This window comes from the organism of the source record quoted next, unplaced genomic scaffold (genome assembly GCF_019419815.1).
Source record: "Pyrus x bretschneideri cultivar Hongxiangsu unplaced genomic scaffold, Pyrus_bretschneideri_v1 Contig31, whole genome shotgun sequence".
In the NCBI taxonomy this organism is placed as follows: Eukaryota; Viridiplantae; Streptophyta; class Magnoliopsida; order Rosales; family Rosaceae; genus Pyrus; species Pyrus x bretschneideri.
The window spans coordinates 3916637-3934826 of NW_025999624.1; positions in this window are offsets into that span (position 1 = coordinate 3916637).

Here is an 18190-nt window from a genome sequence, read left to right on the forward strand (position 1 = left end):
GTTAGTTTAATGGACATGCTATCATTAAAATCAATCAAGAACCAAGTAAATGACTTAAGGGGATATGGACTCCCTCCATTCGAGCATACAAGACCATGAACTAGAAGTCCTTGTTTGCAAGGCAAGAAAAAGAACTTAATGTGGACTTAACCCATCCACGACAATCATTTGATAACAATAAGTTCGAGTAACTTCGGGGGCAAGTAATTGACTAAACACAATCTTGTTCTACATCTGCTATACTGAAATAATAGTGGCATGCCTAGCTCTTGGTTAGTTTTGATTGCAAGTCTCAAGGCCTACACCTAAGGCCTTACAAAGGCACCTTTCAAAACTAACTTTATCCTTTTCTTGCAGCACATCAGCAGGCAAGAGTCCGACTACACATCTACATGCCAATCCCTTGGGAAACTGTGCTAAGAGCCGAGTAGCCCTCTTTGGAGAAATCTTCGCCCGAACGTAGTTTTGGCACGCCCGATGGGATTACATTAGTCTTGTATGCCAAGAAGAAGAAGGAATGAGAAAACCTTCAGGTGGAACACAGAGTATAGGTTACCCCAATATCCACCAAGATCAAACATGATAGATCGCCCAGAGAATGTTTCCTCCTTACAAGGACCAACTGTTCTGATAAGCTCAACCTCATTTGAGAAGTCAGGAGAAATGGTAACCAATGAAGACTTACAAGCCACCATGGTACAAGTGTTAAGAAGTATGGAGAAGATTTCCTTGAAAACCAGGGGAGAAGTAAGCAGACTCTGTTCTTTAACAGGGAGTTTGCAAAGAAGACTAGATCTGGAATATTTTACTCCAAAGAATGGTTATGTGAGGGGAGCAAGCCCTGAGAAAGAACCATTTATTCCATTATTTCCTTTGCTCGAGGAAAAGAATGGTAAAGATAAAAAAACAAGGAGGAATCTGGAGCTAGTCAACCAATTTTGATGGAAATCCTAGAAGCAAAGTTGCCTGACCCCTCACTATTTTCACTTAATAGTAGGGGGTAGAGCGGGCAAGACAGAATGAAGTATGGGATGCCCTAATTGATCAGGGAATCCAGTGAGAAAGGCGGGCCTACTAAGGCAGACAAACCTCCTCCTTATAGGCCCCCACCATAAGAAAAGAGATGCCAAATGGAGAAAGCCCAAACCAAGAAAATAGACTTTCTCAGACAATGATTGTAGCCCAAAATGGGAATCGTTGCATACTCTTCCTGATAATATAGCTCATCAATAACTCAGGGATGAATTAGCTGAGTTGAGGATGATGGTGGCTCGGAATGCTCAGCCACAAGCTCGCCCGCTGTTTAGGATCAACTATTAGAAGCCCTACCCTGAGTACGTTGACGAGCAGAACCCTTTTTCAGTCAATATCAAGGTGCCCGCATTCTCAACATTCAGCGGAGAATACGGCAATGTGTCTTCTAGATATCACATTTTCAAATTCTCTAATCACTATATGGCATTTGAAGACAATCTCAACTACAAGTTGAGATTGTTTGGGAAATTCTTGGTGGGCTTAGCATCTCAGTGGTACTCTCTATTGCCCACTAATTCTATTGTCGACTGGGGGCAAATGGAGATGGCATTCCATGAGCAGTTTTACAGGGTTGAGCCCGAGATGACTATTAACGATCTAGTTGAAGTCAAGCAGTATGAGCATGAGTTCACTGAAGACTTCACGATGAGGTTTAAGAGGACAAGGATTAGGTGCCAATTCCCTATAAATCATGCACAGCTCATATCAATCGCTTAGAAGGCATTGAGATTGTCTTTGAGGAAGAAGTTTTATGACATGCAATTCAATGAGTTGCAAGAGTTGGTGATTACTGCCACTAAATATGAGAAGATATTATTGGAGGAACGGCAAGTAAAGCACTCATCTAAGGTACCTCCTTTCTATAAAAGCAAAGCTGCAATCCACCAAGTGGAGTTCGAAGAGGTGGAACCAGAACAAAATGATGGCCACATAAGAAAAGTAATAGACATGTGCACAGTGGAGATAACTGTTTTTTTCAAACCTTTGATAGTGAAAGGGTTAGTCCAGCCAGCCAAGGATCAGAAATTAGTCATGAATGATGGTGGATTTGTCCCTATGAAGCCCCCAAAATACTTAAGTTATTCCTTTGACTTAACCAATGCCACATAGATCTATGAAGAGATGGCTCGGGCAAGAGTGATTGTGCCCGACAGCAGCAAAAAGTTGCCCAAGCCTGAAGAACTGAGAGGGAAGAAGTATTGCAAGCTGCATTACACTTTCAATCACTTCATAACCAACTGTATCCAGTTTAGGGATTAGATACAAAACCTTATAGTGAAAGGAAAGTTATTGCTGGAGAAACTGCAGGTCAATATGATGATTGACACTGACCCCTTCCCAGAAGCCCCAATAAACATGATCAACTTAACGTGGGCTGAGAAGGGGAAAGGAAAAGATACATAAGAGGTGAAAGCAAAAAGTAGGCAAGTTGATAGGTTAACTAAATGAGGTATCAAGTTGCATGAGAAGCCCAAAACATCCATAATTAAAGGAGTGGTGTGTGTAGCAAATGCCAATGTGAGTGTGAGTTGGAAGTCTCGACGTCAAAAGCCATTACTAATCAGAAGCTGATCAGAAGAAGAGGGAGAAGAGCAAGAAGCTCGCATAAATGTCATACGGGCAGTTGAAAAGAAACGTCTAGGAATGTTTTCCAACGGTTAGGAGGAGACTTTCAACCGAAAGGTTTGCCAGAAGTATTCAAGAATTACGAAGCTTTTGAAAAGGTAAATGATAGAGAAACCAAGGTGCCAAGATGGGTGGATGTGAGGCCACCCCAACCAAGCTATGTCGATGGAGATGTCAGAGTAAATGGGAGAACAGCGAATCTAATCATAAAGAAGAATCATGCCCGACTCGGGCGGAAATGGTATGTGGTTGGAAAGGATGGAAGGCTAGTCAAAGAAATGGGAGCCTTCATGATTAGGAAAGTCCTGAGGCAACACAAAGGCCGCATGAACTCATTGCAAGTCCCCACTGCCTCAAAGGCCGCATGAACTCATTGCAAGTCCTCACTGCCTCAAAAACCTCTGAGAATGTAAAGTTTGAGAAAGTACTTGATAAGGGAAGAAATCAACTCTATTGGAAAACCAAGAAGGAGGTTGAAAAGGCTAATAGCAAGACCGAAGGGGAAGGTGGCCATGTGCCGCAGAACCCTTATTCTGGGAAATATAGAATCTTAAGGAGACCTCAAGAGGATATGGTAATGATGCCAACCCTAAGATGGAGCCCATAACCAATATGCTTTGGAACTATCTCATCGGAGAGGGGTTTGCCAGCACCATTGTTGGTTGATACTTTTTGTGAAGTTCCACGACAAGTGTTAAACTTTGGCATAACCTAAGAGGAAGTGCTGCCTAAACTAATGCTGCCCGTGGAAGCACATGCCTAGTTGGATGAATTCACAGGCCACATTGGGAGCAAGAATGAAGACTTATCCAGACCTAGCAACTTCCACGTAAACATGACTTATGTTTTATCTGCCCTGTTTTGTGTTGAGCATAATCAACCTGCCACAATGGAGGGTGACTACATAGCAATAGAACCTATGATGACACATGTTAGTGTTGAAGATGCGGGAAAAGAGGAGTCGGGCAGAGAAGATTTGCCCAAGCCCACAAAGAGAGAGCCCGAGAGAGTGTACATAGACATGATGGTCTTTAGTCGTTCGCGTTTGACCCTAGCCAACCACTTTAAGCCTATTTATATAACGGCTAATCTGGAGGAAGTACCCTTCAAGAGGGTTCTGATTGATGGAGGAGCTGCAGTCAATGTGTTGCCCTTCAAGTAGATGAAGAGGGTATGTAGAGGTGAGCAGGATCTTATCCGCACGGACTTAACAGTTTCTAGTTTTTCTGGAACCATCACCTAAACTCATTGGATCTTGCACTTGGAAGTTAACTTGGGTTCCAAGCAGATCATGCTAGCCTTCTTCGTTGTGGATAATACTTCCACATATGAAGCTTTACTGGGCTGAGATTGGATTCATCAAGTCTCTTGGTCCCATCTACCCTGCATCAACAAGTGGTAGTTTACCACGAGGAATGAGCCATGAGACTAGGATTTTGGGAGATAATAGAAGCTAAGTCACGACTATTCCTTCCCACTGCCAATGCGGCAGAAGCCAACTTTTATAATCTTAGCATTAAGATTCTCCAGTGCTTAGGAGCTAATGAAAACGGCCGCCCGACTAAGGTGACGGCCCAAAAGCTTTTGGAGCAAAGATTGTTCCTCACCGGGGAAGAATGGGATACACCCTATATTGTCCTAACTCCCCGACACCAATAATGTCAGAACAAAGAAGGAAGGACCAAGTGATGGCATTCAGGTCCTTAATCAAAAGATTGTTGGTGTAGGGAGGAAAGAAAAAAGAAAGGGAAAATATTACTTGACCGATTTTGGGAAAAACTTGCAAGACCATCCAGTTAGTGCTAAGTTTTAAGAAATATCATCTAACTGTCTGGGGTGTTAGAGATTGTTATATTAAAGAGAGTTAATGATTTCGAAAAGAAGTAAAGTCAGAGGAGACAATAAAAACACAATAAAAACTTCAATATAATGCAAGAGGAGAAACAAGTCAAGATGAAAAGAAGTATGTTTTATTTCATGAAAAAGGATTACATTCAATCTTAACCTAACAGATGTACATCTTCACCAAGAGTAATTATTCTGGAGTAATAAGTCTACATAAGTGTGAAAATTCTGCTAGGCTCGGCTAAAACCGTGTTGTTATTGATAAGTTGAGACTCGGCATTTTCCAGTTCCATATTTGCTTTCTTCACTTCTTTAATTTGCTACTAAAGTTTGCCAAGAAGAGTCGCCTGTTCGGTCTTCAACACAGCAAGTTGCTCCTCTAATTTCTAGATAGCAGAGGACACCATCTTGATCATCTCCTCCGTTGCTGAACCTTTATCCATTAGTTGCTGAAATTGAGTTGAAGTGCTGGATTGTTTCTCCTTGAAGTACTTTACTCGATTGGCTTGCCTCTCAGCTCGACAATGCTGATCTCTAAGAGCCCTCAAGTTCCCAAAATATGAAAGGAATGACTCGTACTGAACTCTTGATAGTTGATCAGCCTTGAACAAGTCAGTCACAACTTTCTCTACATCATGAAGGGCCTTGAGGTTGAAGGATGTTGAGAAATCCCTCCTAGAACATTCTTGGAAGACTCGGCGTTGATCTTGAAGGCTTAAAAACTCAAATGGATGCCTTGAAGATCTCAGCTTTGTCTTAAGCTGCCCGAATTCCTTAAAAAGCTCGAGCAGAAATACTATTGAAGGAATCGATACAGGAGAAGAAGGTCGTGCTCCAACTACTTCAGAGGGTGTAGTAAGGGAGAATGTTTCAACAGAAGGATGAGCCTCAGAGATATAAGCAATAGTGGTTTTGGTCTTCTTCTTGGGCCTAGGGATAAGAGTCCTTGTTACCCCAGAAGCTGGAGGAGGTCGAGGAAGTTCTGTTTTGCGCACCAAGTGCGATGGAGACTAGCCCGATCCTTCCCTAGAGCCCTGTTGCAACCAAGAGAGATAAGTTAAGAAAAAAGTTTATAGTTCAAAGTAGAGGAAGGTGAGACAAGAGAGGTATATATACCTAAGTTAAGTTCAGAACCAAGGAAGAAGATGAAGGAAGAGTTATTTCTTTTAGTTGTGGAGAAAGACCATCGTTGCTTGTTGAAGGAGGAATACCGCTCGAGCCCTCACCAGAGGCCTATAGATATCAAAAAGACAAATTTCAAAAGGGTAGTGTAAAAAAGCAAAAACCAGAAGTTTAAATAATGATATACTCGAGGTTGAGGGATGGGTGCTTTAGAAACAACAAGTATATTAGGAGGATCTGTAGCTTGAAATGCCTGCGGGACAGTGACCTCTGAAACCACATGAATCTTATGGACTACAGGCTCCCCAAATGTAGATGTTGTTGATTGGTGAAAGGTTGGTGTAAGAGAAGACTGGAAAGAGTAAAAAGAAAATAAGCATAAAATGAGGGAGGCTTCAAGCATAAAAATGCTGAAATAATAAATACCCACCAAGTTAGTATCCTCGTCTACAAAATGCAGCATTTCCTTTGTCTTTAGATTGAATTAGGAGGTTGGAGTCACCGCCAACATAGGTTCCCCAACCTTAACCTACAAAAATAAAAGACAAGTGTTAAAGCTCTAAGATTGGTAGAAATACAAGCCAAAAGAATGAAAAAGAGATGTACCTTTGGAGACTTAGCTCGTGGAGGGGGAGTTTGTACCATTCGGGCTAAAGCTGAAGAGGCCTTGGGCGGAAAGTGTCCCGGAGCTCTTGGTCGGAAGTTTGGCCGGAAGTTTGGTCCTTCCGTTAAAAACTCCATTAAGTGTCCCAGAGCTCTTGGCCAGAAGTTTGGGCAATTTTCAAAGCTTCGTAACTCAATCGTTTTTTAACCAAATTCGACCCATAATATATCAAAATGAAGATAGGAAAGTATAGAATAAGATTATACCTATTTGGAAGCCCAATGGTTGCTAAAGATGGCTGGAAAATAGCCTGAAAGGTGACTGGTCTGCTGGAAAACTGGAAAACTCGCCAGAAATTGGGAAAAACTTTAAACGTTCATAACTTTTTCAATACTCAACGAAATTGAGTGATTCAAAAACAAAAATCATACTTCTCAATGCAATGAAGAAAATAGTACCTTTTTGATGGCTAAATCACCTAGGTTTGACTGGATAACGGCTTGAAAGTGGCCAACTTGATGACTAAGATAACCATTTTCGAGACATTTTTTGGAAAAACCACAGCGAGTTTGCCTTCGAGAAAGGTACCATTCTCTTTGTCTTGTCGAGAAGTATGATTTTCATTTTTGAATCACTTTGAGTATTGAAGAAGTTATGGACGTTTAAAACTTACTCAGTTTCCGGCGAGTTTTTCAGTTTTCTCGCTGACCAGTCATTTTTGAAGCTATTTTCTGGCAACCATTAGGCTTCCAAATTGGTATAATCTTGTTCTACACTTTCCCATCTTCATTTTGATAAATTATGGGTCAAATTTGGTTAAGAAACGATTGAGTTACAAAGCTTTGAAAATTGTCCAAACTTTCGGCCAAAAACTCTGGGACACTTAATGGAGTTTTTAACGGAATGACCAAAATAATGGATGGTGGACAATCTCAGGGACCAAAGTGATGTGTTATGCAATCTCACGTACTATTTCAGATAAAAAGCCATTTTAGAATTAAAAAAAAATGTTTTAGTAAAAAAAGAGAACTGAACCAAAATCGAACTGGAAAAAATTGAAATGTAAAGTAAACTAAACTGAAAAAATTGAACCAAACCGAACCGAACAGTAACTTTGGTTTGGATTTTGATTTTGGCAAAAAACTGAACTAAATGGAAACGAACTCATTCCTACGTGAACTTAATATGAGGAAGTGTACGCAGAAAATACTAAGCATCATTCACTACATTCCCAATCGGAGAAGTATCATCCACTGCCTCCAAATTTAACACAACAAAGACTAGATGGGCATCAACTTCGAATTCCACTGGACTTGCTGACACTTCTCGAGCAAACATGACCGCTGTTCTTACTACTTCCATCTTAGCCTGCAACGATGATGATATTCCAGCCATTTTCAACGCCATCGCAAGCACAAACATTCCCGTATCATCTAGTATTACTACACCTATTCCCTCTACACAACTGTGCTCCTCCCAACCCCAGGCCCCATCAAAATTCATTTTGACCATCCAAGTTCTGGCTTCTTACAGTTTACATAACATGTTGTGTCGTTATCGTCTTACCATGCCATTTCTTGAACTTCTACATATTGAATTTCCATTGGATGCGTGGAAGAGCCATTCTAGAAGAATGCATTCTTATCTTTCTAAATGCTCACATGGACAAGTACAAGATCAAAAATCTCATTGGACAACTTCGCCAGACTTGCAATCCAATCCTTCTAACCACAGTTTTTAGCTGCATTCACTCGAAAGCACATCGGGCTCAAAAACCAAACTGCAACGGCCTTCGGGCAGTCTCTCAAAATGTGTTCTACTAATTCATCCACCCTAACATAGAACATACACGCAGCAAGTGATGATTTTTCGCTTCATCTGGTTTGCCCTAATTGGTAAAACATTCCAGCAATTTCACCATCCACAAATCGTAAACTTATTGGCACACAAGATCTCCATAATGCCTTCCACATATGTTTTATCTCAACAGCCATCAAGGACCATTCCTTTCCACATGTCAAATCATATCATCCAGTGGTAGAAGAAAACTTAACGGAATACTTAATAATAAGTAATGCTAGGTAGATTAAAATTTTAAATCATGTTATGTGTCACCAATAGTAAATAAGCACATTAATAAATACTTAAATAATAATTCAATCATCAACCACCATGTTATATGGTTTACAAAATTTAGCCTAAAAATTTGGTCTCCATAGAATTACCCTTTAATAATTGTCGAATTAAAAAATTTGTAATATCATAAATAAAAGCTTAAATAAACTAAAATATTTTTCTAGAATTGTTTAGGACAATGCTTTATATTTTTTAAGTTCATGTCAATATGTTTGTTAGTACGTAATACCTCGTCAATATAGACACCTGCTTGTTGAATCATGTTGACCTTAGAAATTATAAAGCTTGCGTAGTGCACAGATCGAGTAACTATTGAGCAGTGGCAGAGCCAGAAATTCATGTTAGAGGGGCACACTTTAAATTGAAATTGGCATATAATACATATAGAAACATAGCCTTGTTCTTTTGGTCTCCTTGTGACCAAGGATACAGGTCAACTACTCGTGAATTTCATATTAAGGGTGGAGAATAAAACATTAAAAGCATATCTATTTATTGCACATTCTTACTAAATTCAAATATGAGTGATCATACGTTCATTTGTAAAAACATTAAGGCATAAGAGAATTTTGAAAGGGTTTATTCACAAAAAAAGTTGTTCTCTTCTTAATTTCATAGATGATATAGAGGGAAATAAGAAACTAACAAAAATAATAGTCTGCAAGCAAAGGAAAAAAATTGCATATAGGCAAAAAACAGAGAATATGATCAACTAATATTCTTATATTTTTAAGTGAAAATTATAAGCTTTGTATTTGTTGGATTGAAAACAAATTCAAGTTAATGGTGATCTTATAAAATTGATCAATGGTAGACATATAGTAGAGATTGCAAGAAAAAATAATTAGGGTAGACCTCAGCCTACTATGGTCTTAAGATGGCTCCGCCATAGCTATTGAGCTAACTACATCTTTCTTATGAATGCGGGCGTGTCAACTTTCGGCCGAGCTTGATCAAGTGAGTAGAATAAATGTGGTGGTGGTGGTGACGAATTTGCTGCTGACTTTTGCACTTAAGCGATTATGGCCGAGGAATGAACACCTATCAGGGTTGTAGAACCTGAAGACAAAGCTGATTAATTCACTATGAAGCTTAGGATATTCTACACCAGGCTTGACAGCTTCAGCTATATTCGTGAGAATATAAGTGCGCCGAATCAATATCATGATTTACGGGCAAAGATATCCAAAAGAGATGAGTGTCATTATGGTAAATGTGACTCAACAGTCTGAATGTCAAAATATGAAGTGTACCTAGGAGTAACCAATCATATGAAACTTTACTTCGCTGGGGAGCCAATGAAGTGACTTCTTTAGGTGAAAGAATTGAAAACTCTTTGCTAGTCAAGACTTGGATAGATAACCAACCAACCAGAAGCAGTGTTGTTAATCCAAACTGAAGATGCACCTAATGTAAGTCAACTATAATATGCACACTAAAAGTACTAACCTTGAGAAGCCATTAAATCCAAGCATAAAAATGAATCACGAACACATCAACAAGCAAAGATCTTCTGCTATCTCTACATGCCTTATGCACTCCTATGTAAGGTAAATTTTATGCTAGAATTTTGTAGATAAGAGTGGGGACCTAAGCCTTATATTTATAAGTAAGTATATTAGGTTTCTTGCCCATAAAGAAATCCCTAATACATATCTTTAGCACCTCCAAAATTCATGACCTAACAGGAAAGATATTCCCAATCATTATAGGTTTACTTCACCACCAAGTAATTCGGGATAATCAAATATTTCATCCTATCTTGTAATCTTAATCAAATAGGACTCCTAAATAGATGTAAGCCCAATAAAAGTCTTACATTCTCCCACTTGGGCAATATATCTATTCAAAAGCTTTCTTTAGGATCAAGAATCGATTTCCTTATACGCGCAACTTTTGGAAGATTATTTTATAACAGTATCTTTTCAAACTTAGTGTCAAATATCATTAGCTCTTAGAACTATAGACCATGATATCCAATAGAGCGAATACATACCTCTATAATCACATACAAGCAACAATATTCACATAAAGTACCAACAAGTCATGGACAAACATATATATATATATATATATATATATATGATAAGTGAGCTTAACGGTGAATATCACACTTTACACATATGGTCCTCTTTACGATCACAAAGTGATATTCCTTAATGCTTAAAATTAGCCCTTATGTCAAACGGACAATCTTGATATATAGCAAAATAAGCTAACTAGAATGAAATAAGTATGTAGAAACAAAACATATTATTCTTTAAGGCATATCCATGAAAACTCAATCAAAAGAAAATTTTCAAAACTGAAACAGATAACTAACAAACAAGAATAACTCAAGCTCCCACTATTCTAAGGCATTTTCGAGACTTGACAGAACTCCCATGCTTGTGACATGTTGTAGAAAACCTGTATTAAAGATAGCTTTATTTAATGGGTCTACAATCATGTCCACAGTACTAATATAATAAACAGTAGTGACTCATTCGCGCATATTCTTTTTAACCTTCAAAAACTTTATGTCAACATGCTTGAGTCCTAAAGATCTCTTGTTATTTTTGCAAAAGAAAGCATCTCCCTTGTTGTCACAATACAACTGAATAGGTCTTGATATATTATCAACAACCTGCAGACTTGATATAAAATTCCTCAACCAAATGCCATGCATTGTTGCTTCAAAACATGCCATAAACTCGACATGCATTGTCGAGACAGCCACTGTTTTCTGTTTGACACTTTTCCAAGTATTGCACCACCTCAAAACATAAACACAAAATTGGAAGTTGACATTTAAGTCATATGCATATCTAGCGAAATCGGAATCAGAGTAACCTACCAATTCTAACATGTCAATCTTCTTGAAAACGATCATGTGATCTTTTGTTCTTTGTAAATAACACATAACCTTCTTTGCAGCTTTCCAATGTGCCACTCCTGGATTAGATTGGTATCTACCGAGAACACTAACAGAAAATGCTAGGTTTGGGCGAATACATACTTGAGCATACATAATGCTTCCAACCACTGAAGCATAAGTCTTGTTCTTCATCTCCTCCCTTTCTATATCATTCCTTGGACAATCTTTGTTACTCAATTTATCTCCCTTAGTGATTGGAACTTCAACACCGTTACTTGTCAACATGTTAAATCTCTTCAATACATTCCCAATATAAGCCTTTTGTGAGAGACCTAACAAACCACGACTTCTATCTCGATGATTTTCAATGCCCAAAACATAAGAAGCCCATCCAAGGTCCTTCATCTCGAAATTCTTGGACAAAAAATCTTTGGTGTCATGTTTCAAATCCTTATCATTACTGGGAAGTAGTATGTTATCAACATATAAAACAAGAAAAATAAACTTGCTCCCACAAAATTTAACATATATGCATGCATCAATTTTATTTTCCTTGAAACTATACAAAGTGACAATCTTATCGAATTTCAAATACCACTGCCTTGAAGTATAGATTGACCTCTTCAACTTACACACTAAGTGCTTTTTTCCTTCCTCCATAAAACCTTCGTGTTGCTTCATGAATATTTCTTCATCCAAATCTCCATTGAGGAATGCAGTTTTAACGTCCATTTGATGCAAATATAAATCAAAGTGTGCTACCAAGGCCATGATAGTTCTAAATGCATCTTTTGTTGAAACTAGAGAAACAGTCTCAGTGTAGTTTACACCTTCTTGTTGTGTGAAAGCTTTAGCTACTAATCTCGCTTTGTGTCTTTTGATGTTGCCTTTAGAATCCTTCTTAGTTTTAAACACCCACTTACATCCAATAGGTTTAAGTCCTTGCAATGGTTCAACTAGCTCCCACACTTTATTGTTTTCCATGGACTTTAATTCACTTTGCATAGCTTCAATCCACTTTTCTCACTTTACACCAGCGACAACCTCCTTGTATGTAAAAGGATCTTCATATTTTGAAACATTATAGTCCATCTCACTTATGTAAACAAAATCTGGTAATGCATTTGGTCTTCTTTCTCTGAGATCTCTTAACTTTTGTGTCTCATGTTGTACTATGTTCGCAAGTTCAACGTTTTCTTCCACATATGGTGTTTCATCTTGTACAATTTCTTGATTCATTGGCTGAACAACGTGCTCAGCTTGTGGTAGAGGTTGAAGTAAAGGAATGGTTATTATTGGTTCAAGAATAGTGGGATTTATTGGTTTAGTTCCAATTTCTCCTTCTTCTTCAAAAATAAAGTTCTTGTTTGCTCCTTAAACAACATCATCATACTCAATGAACTTGGCTTTTCCAATCTCTACAACTCTAGTGGTGTGATTAGGACTATAAAATCAAAAACCTTTTGATCTTTTTGCATAGCCAATGAAAAAATAACTAATTTTCTTGGGATACAACTTAGATAACTTTGGATTGTAAACTCGAGCTTCAGCTTTGCATCTTTATACATGCAAGTGATTCAGACTTGGTTTTCTTTTATTCCACAACTCAAAAGGTGTTTTGGGAACTAACTTGCTAGGAACTCTATTAAGGATGTAGTTGACAATTTTAATCACATATTCCCATAGAAATCTTGAAAGATTAGTGTTACAAATCATGCTTCTCACCATATCTTTCAAGGTCCAATTTCCTCGTTCAGCTACTCCATTATGTTCTAGGGTCCTAGGGTTTGTGTATTGAGCATCTATCCCACAATCTTGTAGACAACGTGCAAAAGGTGTAGGATCCCTTCCTTGCTCATCATACTTGCCATAATATTCTCCACCCTTATCGAATTGAACCATCTTAATTTTTAGGTCAAGTTGGTTTTCTAGTTCAGTTTTAAAGACTTTGAAAACCTCAAAAGCACTAGATTTAGTTGGGATTAGGTAGAGATAAAAGAACCTTGAGTAATCATCAATGAAAGTGATGAAATACCTATGACCATCTAAAGTTTCGATTGGAAAATGACCACATATGTCAGTATGGATAATCTCTAAGAGATGAGAACTCCTAGTTGACCCTAATTTGCTTGAGTTAGTTATCTTTCCTTTAATGCACTCAATACAATCACCATAATCTGAAAAGTCTAATGGTGGAAGAATTTCTGCCTTGACTAGGCTTTGCATTCTTTCTCTAGACATGTGACCTAGACATTTGTGCCATAACCTTGATGAACTAAACGTGCCATAACCTTGATGAATTATCTCTGATGAGAGGACGTTTTTGACCTATGGTTTCAACATTAAAAGCTAATTTTTCTTTTCCATGAACATTTCATCAACTAACAAACCATTCCTAACACGAATAGAATTTAAAAGCAAATAAAAACCAAATTCATGCATATCAACTTTAAACTTCAACTTGACAAGTTTGGAAACTAAAATCAAATTCCTTCTCATGGAAGGTATATAAACAATGTCATTTAACTATAAACAAAAACCAGAATCTAGATAACGCTTAACGATGCCTATTGCATGGACTCGAACTCTTTTGCCATTCCCTATAACGACTTGAACTTGGTCTTTATTTGGTGTTTTCTGGCTTATGAAGTCCTGCAAGGAATTAGCAACAGAGATAGAAGATCCACTATCAATAATCCAAGTATTGGAAGGAATAGACACTGCATTTGACTCAAAACAAACTAAGGCCATATTAGAATTACCTTTAGTAACCTTTTTCTCTTCCCAACACTTATACCTATTGCAATTTCTCTTTGTATGACCTAATTTGTTACAAAAGTAACAACCAGGATTATTGGTTTGATTTACACCAAGAGCAGATGTCTTGGAGGAAGGGTTAGGTTTTGCAGCCTCTTTATTGGCAATATGAGAGCTCATCTTGAAAGGACAGTTTTTCTGAGCACTAATGGTGAGATGCACAAAGTGAATCTCCTTCTTTTTCTTGTATCTTTCTTCTTCTTAAACACAAACATGAATCAGTTCATTCACACTCCATTTGTCCTTCAAAGCATTGTAGATAATCTTGAGTTGATCATATTTGGAAGGAAGGAAGTTAAAGACCAAATGGACTAAGTACGAATCAGCTATAAGACTGTTTAGCTTGGTTGCAACATCCACCAACTTAAAATGTACTTCCTTATACCTTTAACTCTATCATATTTCATGGTTATGAGCTTACTCATTAGATTTCTGGTTTCCGCTCTCTAGGATTCCATAAACTTTACACTCACAGATTCTAGAAATTCTTTGGCATTCTTAGAAGCTGGTATTCCACCAAAAATAGCTTCAATGATGGTCTTCTCCATGATCAACATGCATAATGTATTAGAGTTCTCCCAATTCTCGAATTTGAGCTTTTGTTCATTGGTGTTGGTTTCTCTTCTTTTAGAGCAAAATTGATGTCCAATAAACCAAGGATAATCTCTAAATTTTTTTTCCACTTCTTAAAGTTGTTACCAGACAAAGGTTCAATGGAATTGATGGCAGATAGGTTAACTACTGAAAGAGAAACATGGAATATGCAACTTTATTAATCTTTAACCCCAAAATCTTTATACATAATTGATAAACATCTGCGGACAGATTATCAACATGCTTTTAATACTTTCACAAGGCTACTATATGAACTTAACATGAAAAACTTTTATCAAAACCCTTCACATCTATATATTGAAAAGAGCCAATATTCACATAAGTTAATGCAATACCTTGTTCCATTATAAAATACTTCCAATTAAAAGTTCATATCTGTAGACCGAAAACCCTAATTGGCAATGTCTATAATACAAATTTGTCATTATAATCTAAGATTGAAAAGATGGCTGGCTACTCTATTGAATGGTTGTATGCTATACAATAAAATAGAATATCACTTCAATCTTGACATCTTTATAGGTCTTCAATATTTGCAACGGAATTTAACATATTCATGCTTTATGTAAGAGGGGAAGAATATGCTACCTTGTTTTGGAAAACCCTAATCGAGTTTGTGATTCAATTAAATAGCATATACACAGAGCTATAATAATAATACTACTCGAAATAATATATATATATATATATATAGCTGCAATACTACATGCTGCAGATTAATATATTGACCTATAGATATATATACAAAATACTTTCATGCCTTTAATCATCAGGCAGTCTTGATATGCTTCAGGGGTTGTAAACAGCATATAGTATAAACACGGTATAAAAACATAACATGGATTATATGTGGCAGAGGTGACTTTGAACAACAATCATGCTTCACGATTTACTTTATAAGTATAATCTTGGTTTTAGACTTCTAGATGCATATAACATGTGCTCTAATGACACGCCCTACCTAGATGTTTGGAGAATATCAGGGTCGAGCATGATTTAATGATCACGTTTTAGATAACGTTTTATGAGATATTATGCTTACTTAAAATATTTTGAAATACCATAATTTCTATCGAACTCATGTTCTTTCTAGGATATCTGATGGATGATGATATACTATTTTGAACATGCTTGTGCACACTTCTTTATAGTATAGATGATGGATGACTTTATACTATGAAGATGTTTTTGAGATACACACACACACACACACACACACACACACACACACACACACACACATATACCTATGTTTGGAAAGACCATATTCAATGTTTTGTGCGTATCTAGTGGTCACTGTTCTGCCTCCGGGTAATGATATTATATTGGCCTTCGAGTCGGGTGATGTAGGGGCCTCCAGGTCGATTGAAGATATTATATTGGCCTTCAAGTTGGGTGATGTAAGGGCTTGCAGGTCGATTGAAGATTATTATATTGGCCTTCGAGTCGGGTGATGTAGGGGCCTTCAGGTCAAGTGATGTAGGGGCCTTCGGGTCGATTATGATACCATTAGTTAGCATACTTTATACAAGATACGTTTTTGAAAGGTTTTATCGCATGCTAGGATTTTCGAAAAACCTATTACATATTATGCTATTGATGTTTTCATAAAACTTTGGGGGTTAGTATGTTGATAACTGTTTTATTATATATATACACACACACACACATATATATATATATATATCAACTTGGTACACTCATGTTTGTTTTGCGCCCCCTTAAGACTTAGAATCAAGGTGTACAATCCTAGTGTCAAGACACTTCCGCATCGGCATCTTCGAGTCCTCTTGGTGTAGGACCCATCCTTTTATTCATTCAATTTTATATTATTTCTTTTAGTGTTTTAGTTTAGTTGTATGCTCTGAACACATTCCTCATTTGCATATTAATTATATTTAAATTCTTTTATCTTATTCATGTTTTCAATAAAAGGCTTTCGACATCCTTGGGTGTCGGCCAGCACGTGACCATTCCGATGTCCCACAGATATCGAGATTGGGGCGTGTCATCTAATACCACATGTAAGCCAACTATAATATGCACACTAAAAGTACTAACCTTAAGAAGCCATTGAATCCAATCACAAGAATGAATCATGAACACATCAACAAGCAAAGATCTTTTGCTCTCCCTACACGCCTTATGCACTCCTATATGGGGTAGGTTTTCTGCTATAATATTGTGTATAAGAGTGGGGACCTAGGCTTTATATTTATAGGTGAGTATATTAGGTTTCTTGCCCATAAAGAAATCCCTAATACATATCTTTAGCACCTGTAGAATCCATGACCTAACAGGAAAGATATTTCCAATCATTATAGGTTTACTTCACCACCAAGTAATTAGGGATAATCAAATATTTCTTCCTATCTTTTAATCTTAATCAAATAGTTGTGCTAAATAGATGTAAGCCCAATAAAAGTCTTATACCCAAGTCTCCTAATTCTATAGTTCCAATGTTGTTAATTCAAATTGAAGATGTCACCAGTTGTTAACACAATGTTGTTTATCCAAACTGAAAATGTGTTGACGAGAAGGTTAGGATAATTAATATTTTTCTCCGGATTGTGAGAAGGGTTTTGCGTAGAGCGAGGATTTTCGCATTGAGAGTTTTGAGTTGTTTGTAAAGTTGAAAAGGTTCCTCTTGTTGCACATCGTCTTGTATTTAAAGCAGTAAAATATTTGAATTTGCTTGATAAGAAGATAACAAAGCTACTCTTGATAATGCCATATATTTTCAAGTTGAACTATTGAAAGACCACGTGATATTGCCTAGGTCATGTTTCTTATTACATTCAGAAGACTTCATTTCCATGTTGTTTGTCCAAAATGCATCCATGCAATCATAAAGCAAATTGCAGTCAATTGCAATGTCACTCTAAAATGCAATTACAATTAATTGCATATTGCAATCAATATCCCACGTTTTTCTTTCAATTTGATCTCTGACCAGCCAGTGGCTCTGATCAAACGACCAATCTTTGCATGGTAATACGTTGTGGCCAAATAATTAGAATATCCTTGGATAAGGAGAATGATCATTGCCAATCTCTGAAATCCAATTCTAAAATTTTATCTTGTTGTGTAGGGTGCAAAAAATCTGCAAATACAATCCTTAACGGATAATGCATGGCGTGCATGGTCTCTATATGAGATTCAAATCAATCCAATAACTCGGTTAACTCCAAATCAATCCAATTAATCAACAATGGATAATGCATGGCATGCATGGTGTCGGACAGGGCTGGGCTTTGCCCAGTGCAAGCAGGGCGACCATCCGGGCCCAAAAAAAATAAAAGGGTACTTTTATATGAGTTTATGTTATATTCATATAAATAGTAAGTTTGATCAATTTTCAAGGTTCTTTAGTAGTTGTGGTATTTGTTGCATTTATTATTTATGAGTTTGCATGTTTGATCACTCGTAATGTCTTTCATTTTTTATTTTTTAAATTATTTGATAGACGTGAGCAATTTTTTTTTTTTTTGTTTTTACGAGCACTAAATTGTTTCCCAATTATTTTTAGTCAT